Source organism: Artemia franciscana, chromosome 2, assembly GCF_032884065.1.
Source record: "Artemia franciscana chromosome 2, ASM3288406v1, whole genome shotgun sequence".
NCBI classification, from domain to species: domain Eukaryota; kingdom Metazoa; phylum Arthropoda; class Branchiopoda; order Anostraca; family Artemiidae; genus Artemia; species Artemia franciscana.
Window position 1 is genome coordinate 18810963 of NC_088864.1, and position 12302 is coordinate 18823264.

The 12302-nt window shown below is 35.9% G+C and overlaps 1 protein-coding gene across 4 annotated transcripts in view; it reads right to left on the minus strand.

Moving 5' to 3' along the window:
• LOC136038136 (MAP kinase-activating death domain protein-like) overlaps positions 1-12302 on the minus strand; it is a 219319-nt gene that overhangs the window by 131890 nt on the left and 75127 nt on the right. The gene's annotated exons all lie outside the window — the stretch shown is intronic.

Below are 12302 nucleotides of genomic sequence, written 5' to 3' on the forward strand. Positions count from 1 at the left end.
GGACTTTCCTATTAGTAATAGCTAATAAAGCAGTATATTCAGAAAGGCCAAAGTGTAAAAGGGGTTTTTCTAAGTAAAAAGCCCACAACTGAAAGAAAGCCCATTTACAAAATGCCTATTACGAAATCTGATATGCTCTTAAAAGCAGTTCTTTTTATATTTCTCAAGAGGGACAAAGAGAGACAGGTCGTAATTCTTTTTCCTCCCATTAGTCTGATCAGCAAACATAACCTTCCTTATAGCAAAAGGTTAAAAAGCAGGTGGGGTAATGTAAAAAAGGGGAAAAAATTACTATAGCTTTATTTTCAGCATTTTATAAAGAAAACAGGTAAAATATCCTATCTTCCGAGAAAGATCCACTTTCAAATAAAGTAACTCAATATTAGAAAAACTGTTAGGTATATTTATATTTATTTCCGTCTTTATATTTGCAAAGAAAAAAACATTACCTTATTTACTTTTATTTATTTAATTTGTATTTGCAAAAAAAAAAAAAAAAAGAACAGAGATATCACCTGATTTACGTATATTGATTTATATTTTAACAACAAAAATAGAAATAGAAATATCAGCTGACCTGCTTATCTTTATTTCTTTTTTTAAGAGAAAAAACAGAAGTTTTTATGAAACTTAATTTGCTTTTATTCTTATTTTTAGAAGCAAGAAAAATAAAAGAAATTAAAGTTGTACTTCATTTGCTTATGTTTATTGAATTGTTATTATTTTGTCAAGGAATAGTGACGTCCCTTCTAAAGCAATGATCTGGATTAATTGTTTATTAAGTTTTAGTTTAAGCAGTTATTCAGCTTGTTCACTATTTTTCTCATTATTATAGTTTATACTTTCTTATTCATATCTTCTATAACAACACGCAATTTATGCTATAGCTTAGTTTTGCTTCAGTTTTTACCGTCGGAGTATCGTAGCTAGCTGATATCTGTTTGTAGAAGTTTGAAACTAAATTAAACTAGAAACTGTTTCATGAAAAAAAAAATCTAGTTTTAAGAGCAATAGCTAATTAACATGCAGCCCTTATATTAAAGACTGTATATAAGAACTCGGCAATAAATACAACAAAATCTTTGTTGCCAAGACCCACCAATTATTACTCCAAGTGTGAAGCATAGAAAACAATAGTTGGGCAAAATTTGCAGCAAGTTCTTCCATGCAGGAACTTGCGTTCTCCGCTCGATCTTTGTCATTTTCCATGGAATAAATTTCAAAAATCCTCTTTATGGGCTCGAGGCGCACATAAAACAGACACGAAACGATTGGCTTTTCGATTTGAAAACAAATCTTAACCAGAAAAAAAGACCTACAAGTGTATATGGCGTTGGCTTCTAAAAGTAAATACTCTCTAAGTCATCAGGCGAGAATTTAGCCACCTCAGGACGCAAGAAACTGACGGATACACGTGATAACATTGTATTCCTTCTCTCACATAATATACGACACCATAACTGATATTGTTCAAACCTCACCAGTCCACTTAATAATTAGGCTAAAAACAATATTTTTTTAAACCATTAGCAACCCCCACCAACAAAACAGAGCTGGGTCAAATCACGTACAGACCCCTATAAAAACATAGTTGCGGCCATATCCTTTATGCCGTCAGGATTGGATGGGATCCGATGTCCCTTCTGGTATATGTACTGAGGACAGAGTTAAGGTAAACCCCTCCCTCCTCCCTCACATAGGTTAAATTTGAACCAAGTTCTATCGTAAATCAGCACACCAATTGCCACTTTATGCTAAGTTTGGTTTAGACCCGATAACTCCTTCTGATCGATGAGCTGTAAACTCTGATTTACGTACTTTTAATCCCTACTAGAAGCAAACTGGCTCTCAAGCTTGAAAAACTGAAGAAAGGAACTAATTTTTACACCTCATCAATTTTTGTGGAGACCAAATGACTTCTTACGCTTCAGAACCATACTTGACCACTGTCACTATCGTAGCTACCAATATTCTAGTCTTGGTTTGAAGACTTTTCTGCTCCCTCTTCGAAACTTTTTTCAACTGTATAAGAATACCATGGGATTTGGCTATTCTACTTTTTACTTCTTCATCCACCACCTTCACTGAAGCTGCCGTTTTACTAATGATATTAACCAAGTAGGTGAAGCTATCCACTTTATCTATCTTCTTGTTACTCAACATCACCTCTTCACCTTCATTTATTCTAAGTCTAAGGGACTGTTCAAGGAAGTCTAAGAGACTTTTACTGTTGAAACCAATTTTTGCATCCAGAACTTTCGAAACCTACAAAAATTCATTTGTTTTGCAAAAGAATTTAACTAGGACGCTCAAAATCATCTCCAAGGTCTAAATCTAGGAGAGTTTCACCTTCCCATTTGATTCTTTCCTGTCCCATTCACATAGCCTTTATAGTGTTTCTTGTGACAAAGTATATCAAAGTAATGCATTTTAACGCGGATAGGCCACAACCCTGCTTAATTGTCAACTCAACACCCATCAAGCTGTTAACGTCACTACAGCAGCAATGGTGTTTTTGTATATAACACTAACCACCTTTATGAGCCAATTTAATACACCATACAAGGTTAGCACCTTCACTAAAGCTTTTCTATCGGCAGAACACCTGTTCGTAGTCTATAAAAATGAAGAGCAGAGGGGAGTAGAGATACTACAGGTCATAGAGCCTTTTGTGGGGCCAGAACAATCAATTGTGTTTTTGTATAATTGGCAATAAATTGATTGAAAGATACACTGATGCTTCATATAATTATGAATTATTAGCCTAAGAGTAGAAATTCGGTCAACATTTCCAAAAACCACTTCCGGCACATCTTATTCACTTCCGAAAAACAGACAGTTTGTCCTTTAATGCTTTATCTGCAGCAGTTGTCTACTAGGTATCATTATGCTAAGTAATTCCCTTCTATGAAAACCAAGCTAATGTCTCTGTAATTACCACATTCACTCTCATCACTTTTATCATAAAGGGTTTTATTCAAAGTTTTTCCAAAATTCCAAGGTTCTTCCATTTTTTCAAAAACCTTATTTACAATCTTCAGTGATATATCTCTAACTTGGCAAACAGACGCTATCAGTCCCTGAAGCGTTATTATTATTTTTTTTTTCAATGCTGGCTCTAACGCCTCTTAGCAAAATAAACCTTTTTTCACATGCAAACTCTCCAAAAAAAATTATTCTTTCCTGTATCAATTCCTTCAACTTTATCATGGTTTAACTGACTCTCAAAATGCTCTGCCTATCTCTCTTTAATAAACTCCTTATAATCAAGTATATATACAATAGTTTCTGATAGGTGTCCTGACAACAATTTAGAGACACCCTCTCCTCTTCCGAGACCAGACCGTGTCCAGGCACCCCAAAAGTGTCCAGGCACCCAGGCAACTACAAGCGAGACACTAGCTCTGACTTGCTTTCAGGTTTTGCTGAGGTCTGACAACACGGTTTACTAAATGTGCAAATAAAGAAACTCTGGAAATCGCATGACAACAGGATCTCCTACAAGTAGGATCCCAGCTACACTATTCTGGTCCACCTCTTCGCTCGAGCTTTATACGCCTGCGAGATTTTAGTAAGTTCTTACAAATAAAAATTGTCCAAAAACGAAATTTCGATCAGAATTTGATATTTTAATTTGCAGGGCTATCTCCTAGAAATCTAAGGGATATAAAAATTTTGACACAATGTTTGAAGTGATAATTTTCAATATACAAAAATCTGGCGAGAATGCACTGTAGGCAGTTCACTGGCAGGGGTAGGACAGTTTTGGTTTGCTAATATATTTTCGAAATACTCAGCCCATCTCTCTTTAACAAGTTCCTTATAGTTAATTGAGGCCCTATACCTAATTTTAAGTGACTACTTTCGCTCAATTTCTCAATATGCCAACACAATACTATATTATTATGCCGCCGGGCTGCATCTTCCATATCCTTAGCAGTTTTGTCCAAAGACTCCGTTTCATATCTCCTTAATTCCTGCCTTCATACCTTCTCTACCTCCCTTACTTTTCTCGTATTCCAAGATAGACTTCCCTCAAAAGTTTCTCATAAATACCCTTCCTTTTTCCCACCAGGCTTAAAGAGTTTTCGCTAATATTCTTAGCTGTGTTTCAAACTTTCCTCACTAGGAAACCTTCTGCTGCCTCTTAAACTATTTTCCCAAGACTGTTTCATCCATCTTCTTCATTGTCCAACGCTATATTCTCAAGTTTAGTTCTAGACTCCAGATTGACCTGTTAAAATTATTTCCTAGAAATTTAGATGAGATAAAGGATTTTAAATCTCTGGTCTGAAAGAGATAATTCTGGTTTCTACACGTTTCTGACATTACGTGTCCCCTAAAAAGCTTTCATTTGAAGCTTAGAAAGTTTCGTCTTGTTTCTAGTTTATACTATTTAGTAGTTTAGAAATAATAGTATATGTTTCTTTATAGAAAGTACAAAATAACCTTGAAAACTTCAGAGAAGCAATTATTTTCAGTGTTGTGATTAACTGAAAAAAAAACATGTTTTTTAACTGAAAGTAAAGAACGACATTAAAACTTAAAGCGAACAGATATTACTCCGTATATTAAAAAGACTTTTCCCTCCTCAACGCCCCGCTATTTACGCTAATGTTTGACTCTTTCTGTCAACTTTACTTTTCAAAACAGTAATACTAGTGACTCAGATGAATTTTACTTACAGTTACATGAAGCAAAAAGACAGGGTACCAGGTAGAAATATGGTGTTTCGCTAGGAAATTTTAACGCCCAGGTTGGTAGAAATAGGGATAGATGGTATCCTAGCCTAGGTTAATTTGGTGTAGGAAAAGAAAACAGTAATTTCTATAGACTTTTACAATTTTGTAGGTATAACAACCTAGTTATAACCAATACGGTGTTTGGTCACGAAATGGCCCATAAGTTGACATGGTATTCACGTGATGGTAAGACAGCAAACTTTATGAATTATGTTATTGTAAACCGAAGACTAGCAGGATCAATACAAGATACTAGGATGTATAGGAGTGCTGTTATTGATATTAAAAGTAAAGGTCACCATCTAGTAGTGTCTAAGGTTAATTTAAAGTTGAAATTTCGGAAGGGTAACTACCTCCCAGAAGGTTATGATGTTGGTAGACTCCAGGATGAAAATTTGAGAAAAACCTTCCAGGAACAGTTGAATGCTAAGCTTGAGAGTTTAAAATTTGACAATGTGGAAGATGGATGGAATTAATTTTAGAAAAAGAATTTGTGAAGTTGCTGATGGTGTCTTAGGGAAGACTGCTCAGACTGCAACTAGGAATATTAGTGAAAAAGAATTAGGTTTAATAGAGAGTAGAAGGGGTTTGTACAAGAATTGTCTGAGTGATCGGTTGAATGAAAACAAAATGAATGTAAAGAAAGTGGAGAAAGCATTAAAATATGAACTAAGGAGATGTGAAGTGGAGGCCATGGATTAAATTGCTGAGGATCTGGAAGATGCGGCTAGACGGCATAATAGTAAAATATTATACTGGCATGTTAATAAATTGAAAGAGAGTAGCCAATTCGGACTAGTCCCAGTTAAAGACAGGAATGGAGCCACAATTAAAGACCCAGTTAAAGACAGGAATGGAGCCACAATAGAAATGGGGCCACAATTAGTGATAAGGAAAAGGTTAAAGAAAGATGGGTGGAACATTTTGAGAATGTGCTAAACCGAGATACAGTTGCAGGAAAAGATATAGATGAAAATGAAAAAGTTTGAGATACCTTGCATGTGAAGGAAGATTTATTTAGTGAGGAAAAATTAGTGACAGTACTAAAAGGATTAAAAAATAATGAGGCTCCAGGTGCTGATAGTGTGATAAATGATTTTCATAAATATGGTGGCTCTGAGGTTAGGATTAAGCTACTGAAGATTATGAATATGATTGCTGAAAAAGGGAAAGTAACAAATGATTTTAGGAAAACCTTAATTAAACCACTGTATAATAAAGGTGACAAGAGTGAGTGTCATAATTATCGAGGCATAAGTCTGGTCTCTGTGGGTAGCAAATTACTTAGTAATATGATACTTTTTAGACTGAGAGATTGTGTAGACAAAGTTTTAAGGGAAGAACAATGCGGTTTTAGAAAAGGTAGACGATGTGTCGACCAAGTTTTCAATCCTAGGTTAATAATTGAGAAGTCCCTTCGTTGTCAAATACCTTTGGTCCTCAGTTTTATCGATTATGAGCAAACTTTCGATTCTGTTGATAGAAGAGCGTTCGCAAAGGTCATAATTATCCTTATATGGTATACAAGAACAATACATTAAAGTGATTTGTGCTATGTACGAGAATAATACTGCTGCGGTTAAGGTAGGAAATGAGGTAAGGAACTGGTTTTGTATTAAATCAGGAGTTAAGCAGGGTTGTGTTCTATCCCCCTTCATATGGATCATTTTGATGGACTTCGTCTTAAGTAGCTCAGGAAAGGCTATTGGAGACCACGGAATCAAATGGGGAGGAAAAACGCTCCTGGACTTAGATTATGCTGATGATTTAAGCATATTAGATGAAAGTGTGAGCAAAATTAGTGAATTTTTAGAGGTTTTGCGAGTTTAAGGTGCTACAATAGGTTTGAAAATTAATGTGAAGAAGACTAAGTCACTAAGGCTAGGAATAAGTGAAGATGAAAAGGTAATGTTGGGCAACGAAAAGATTGATCAGGTTGGCAGCTTCACTTACCTTGGTTGATTAGTAAAGACGGTGGGAGCAGTGAAGATGTTAAAAGTAGAATAGCTAAGGCTCAAGGTGTTTTTTTACAGTTAAATAAAGTTTGGAAGAATAGAAAAAAAGTCTGAAAACCAAGATTAGAATATTGGAAGCTACAGTGACGACAGTGGTCAAATATGGCTCTAAAGCATGGGCACTCCGAAAAGCAGATGAAAATTTACTAGATGTTTCCAGAGAAATTGCCTACGGATTGTTCTGTGTACCCGGCCGACTGACCGTATTTCAAACAGTAAGTTGTACGAAAAGTGTGGTTCAATCTCGCTTCCTAGGGCTATAATGAAAGAAAGGTTGAGATGGCTAGGCCCCGTTCTGCGGATGAAGGATGACAGATTGCTGAAGACTGTTCCTTTTGGACAAACGTCTGGGGCTACACGGAAAGCAGGTCGTCCTTTTCTGGGTCGGAAGGATGTCATAAATAAAGATTTAATGGAAATGGGAACTTCCTGGGAGGGTGTAAAGAGGGAGGCCTTGAATAGATTAGGTTAAAGGAGGAGCGTGCGTAGCTTTGTTGGCTTCTGGCGGCTTGGTGCTGCAGTGAGTTATTAGTAGTAGAAGTACTAGAGCAACTATTCTTGTGTTCGAATAAGATTTGTTGATATTTACCAACCCATTCGCTTTAAAGTCTTGATTACAATAATTTAGAGACCTCCCCTTCCATTGACGGGTATTTTGACTGCACCCAGGTGTTGAAAAGGACAACTATGACACAAAGTCTATTCTTCCCATTAGTTTTGGTTGAGATGCTTCGTCAGTTTTTGGTATATTTTCTCATAACAAGCATTTAAATACCCCCTCCCTCTTCTGTGTCAATAAATGAAGTCAAAACAGGCCAAAACTATCAAAAGTGGTAATTTAGATACTAGTTCTTGCTCTCCGTTTGTTATGGTCAAAACCCAACAGCTCCTTTTGAAATTAAATAAAAAAAACTAGTTTTTTGTACTGAAAGTAAGGAGCGACATTAAAACTTAAAAAGAACAGAAATTACTCCGTATATGAAATGGGTTGTCCCCTCCGCAGTCCCTCGCTCTTTACGCTAAAGTTTGACTCTTTGCCACAATTCTACTTTTTAAAACAATTAAAAACTTTAGCGTAAAGAGCGAGGGACTGCGGAGGGGACAACCCATTTCATATACGGAGTAATTTCTGTTCGTTTTAAGTTTTAATGTCGCTCCTTACTTTCAGTACAAAAAACTAGTTTTTTTTTTATTTAATTTCTGAACGTTTTCGAATTAATGCATGTTTGATTTTGGCTCTCCGCACATAAATTATTGAAATGAAATTAGTATATTAATTTTTTTTTGGCTAAATGGCTTTCTCTTAGTTTTGATCAGACGATTTTGAGAAATAAGGGGTGGGGAAGGAGGCCTAGCTGCCCTCCAATTTTTCGGTTACTTAAAAAGGCTACTAGAACTTTTAATATTCAACGAACGTTTTTATTAGTAAAAAATATACGTACCTTAAGAATTAACTTACGTAACAAACTTTTATATTCTTATATTTTTATTATGTGTACGAGGGGGTTTGTACCCTCGTTAATACCTCGCTCTTTACACTAAATCGTAAGTTTTGTCCCAATTCTTTAAGAATGACCCCTGAATCAAAAAGGCCGTAGAATAAATAGTTGAAATCACTAAAAATATTTTAGCATAAAGAGCGAGGTATTTATCTCCTCCTAAATAACTCACTCTTTACGCTAAAGTATTTTTAGAACCCCTCATATGCGTAATAATCTCTGTTCGTTTTAAATTTCAATGCTATTCCTTACTTTCATTTGAAAAAACGTTTTCATGTTTATTTTTTCATTGTTTTTTTTTATAGTAATGCTAGAAAATCCTGCGCCCTTTTCATTGAATTTTTCTTCCCCCATGACATATTCCTCAAAGGAAAGATCCTCCCACAAAGCCCTCTCCCATCAACCCCACCCCCCAAACCAAAAAATCCCCATGAAAACGTCTGTACACTTCCCAATAACCATTACTATATGTAAACACTGGTCAAAGTTTGTAACTTGCAGCCCCTCCCTCAGGGATCGTGGAGGAGTAAGTCATTCCCAAAGACATAGTTATTATGGTTTTCGACTATGTTGAACAAAATGGCTATCTTAAAACTTTAATCTGTTGACTTTTGGAAAAAATGAGCATGGGAGGGGGCCTATTTGCCCTCCAATTTTTTTGGTCACTTAAAAAGGGCACTAGAACTTTTCATTTCCGTTAGAATGAGCCCTCTCGCGACATTCAAGGACCACTTGGTTGATAAGGTGACCCCTGGGAAAAAAAACAAACAAACAAATAAACACGCACCCGTGATTTGTCTTCTGGCAAAAAATACAAAATTCCACATTTTTATGATAGGAGCTTGAAATTTTTGCTATAGAGTCCTCTGATATACCGAATGCGATAGTGTGATTTTCGTTAAAATTCTATGACTTTTAGGGGATGTTTCCCCCTTTTTTCCAAAATAGGGCAAATTTTCTCAGGCTTGTAGATAGGAGCTTGAAACTTCTATAGTAGGGTTAAGTTATATATTTAGAATCAGCGTAAAAATTCAATTCTTTTGATGTATCTTTTAGCATCAAAATTCCGTTTTTTGGAGTTCCGTTTACTATTGAGCCGGGTCGCCCCTTACTACAGTTCCTTACCACGAACTGTTTGAAAAGAAAATAATTCGGTATTTGTAGATAGGAGCTTGAAACTTCTATAGTAGGGTAAACTTATATATTTAGAATCAGCGTGAAAATTCAATTCTTTTGATGTATCTTTTAGCATCAAAATTCCGTTTTTTTGAGTTCCGTTTACTATTGAGCCGGGTCGCCCCTTACTACAGTTCCTTACCACGAACTGTTTGAAAAGAAAATAATACGGTATTTCGGGGCTTCTGACATTATTACTCCTTTGCGGAAGTTAGGCTCAAAATTGAAAAAGGATTATAGTTTTTCTCTGGGCCCCTTCCACCTCTTAGTTCGTTTATTTTCCCGTTAGTTTTCACCTGTTTTCGCTTTATAGTTGTGTTATCTCTTAGCAGTTCTTTCGTTAGTTGAGTTATGGTTGTGGTATATATGTTTTATCGCTAGTATAGTTGTGTTATTTTCGAATTATACTCACATAATAGAGAGGTTCCGAACACCCAGCATTGTATATTAAACTCTTAATTTGACGTTTTTTTCTAACGTGACCAGATTCGTCCTGCGCCCTTTTCATTGAATTTTTCCCCCCATGGCATATTTCTCCAAGGAAATATCCTCCCACATAGCCCCCTCCCTCAACCCTACCCCCAAAACCAAAAAAACCCCCCCTGAAAACGTCTGTACACTTCCCAATAACCATTATTATATGTAAACACTGGTTGAAGTTTGTAACTTGCAACCCCTCCCCCAGGGACTGTGGGGGAGTAAGTCATCCCCAAAAACATATTTATTATGATTTTCGACTATGCTAAATAAAATGGCTATCTCAAAATTTTGATCCGTTGACTTTGGGAAAAAAATGAGCGTGGGAGGGGGCCTAGATGCCCTCCAATTTTTTTGGTCACTTAAAAAGGGCACTAGAACTTTTCATTTCCGTTAGAATGAGCCCTCTTGCGACATTCTAGGACCACTTGGTCGATACGATTACCCCTGGGGGAAAAAAAAAAAAAAACAAACAAATAAACACGCACCCGTGATTTGTCTTCTGGCAAAAAATGCAAAATTCCACATTTTTGTAGATAGGAGCTTGAAACTTCTATAGTAGGATTCTCTGAAAAGCTGAATCTGATGGTGTCATTTTCGTTAAGATCCTACGACTTTTAGGGGGTGTTTCCCCCTATTTTCCTAAATAAGGCAAATTTTCTCAGGCTCGTAACTTTTGATGGCTAAGACTAAACTTGATGAAACTTATATATTTAAAATCAGAATTAAAATGCGATTCTTTTGATGTAGCTATTGATATCAAAATTCAATTTTTTAGAGTTTTGGTTACTATTAAGCCGGATCGCTCCTTACTACAGTTCGTTACCACGAACTGTTTGATAAGTTTTAACAGCAATGAACTTGTGTAGCCCTTTTCCCTACAATACAGAAGGTCAAATGGTTCCCTGATCCAAAAAAAAAGGCAGAAAGAGTTGATAAAATGCCACTTCTAGCTAACGTTGGTTTAAATTTGACAAAAACTTCTAATTGCTGTTCTGCAGAAAGAAGTTTATGGGCCTCTCCCTTTCCCTTTCCCCACGAAAGACACATAATCTTACTCTTCCCTCCCAATTTAGTGGATATTCCTTTTTCACTAGATATTAGCGTTGCTTTTTCTTCATCCGATGCCGTATCGGGATCTGAGCTTCAAAATGTATAACTAGGATCATCACCTTTTGCTTCCCAACAAGCGTGTTAAATATCCTATAGCTAATCCCTGGAGGAGTCCTGGTGAAAATAATTTAGAAACACCTTCCCCTCTTCCCAGAGCAGGCCATGTCCAGGCACCACAAAACTACAAATGAGACACTTTTACTTACTTTAAAATTTTGTGGGGTTTGACTCCATGTTTTGGTAGATATACAAATAAAAAGAACCTGGAAACCCCCCTCTCCTAGCAGTAAGATCTCGACTAGACTTGTCCGGTCCAGCTCTGGGCTTGAGCTTTATAAGAATGCGAAATTTCACCAAGTTCGAACAAATTATATTGTTCAAAAAACGAGCAATCCAACCTGAATTTGATACTTTAAAATGGATCTTTACACAGCTATCTCTTAGAAATCAAGTGGATATAACGAATTTTTGATTTCAAGGTTTGGAGTCATAACTTTCTAGCTATGCGAGTCAAGTGTATATGCGCTCTAGGTATATCACTAGCAGAGGAAGGATACTTTCTGTTTGCGTCTTGTTTCTACTTTTTTGCATGCTAGGGAAAAATGATTTGCATTTCTTTTCCAGAAAATTGGTGGAAACTACGCAAATTTTAGAGTAAGTTTTCTTTTCTAGTTCTTAATCCCTATATCAGAAATCTTTTAGTTTCAATCAACTGCACTTACTGTGCAATAGGCCACTGAACAAGAAAAAAAAACTACAAAAGCATTAGTGTTGCTATGCAATACAAATAATTAAGCCAAACACTGGCTATACAAGAACAAAATAGCTTTTCTAATAGCAGCGTCAACTTTTTATTAAAAACTTTTACCAGGAACAATTAGCGATGGGGGTTAAGTTTATAAAAGCAAAAATAAAAGTACGAAAAATTATATACGATGTTTTTAAATGTCCCACCTGGCAACCTATGGAGAAAAAGTGAGAGCAAGAGGAGCTCAAATTCCTGTCAGAGGAAAAGATAGTCAATACCAAAAAGTTTGTTTTGTAACCTACGTTGAATATACCGATTTAATACTATATATTTCCATGATCTAGCTTAAAGATCAGCTCATATATATTAATTTAAGGTAGAAATTGATAAATTTGTTTCAATCAAAATCTTAATTTAAATAAATTAAGTATGTTCCTATTTTGCTGGCTAATGCTGCACTGTCAGTTGCATTGGTAGTTTAAAGTTACTATTATTCCATCAAACAGTTCCAGAATTTTAAAGCCCCTTTTGA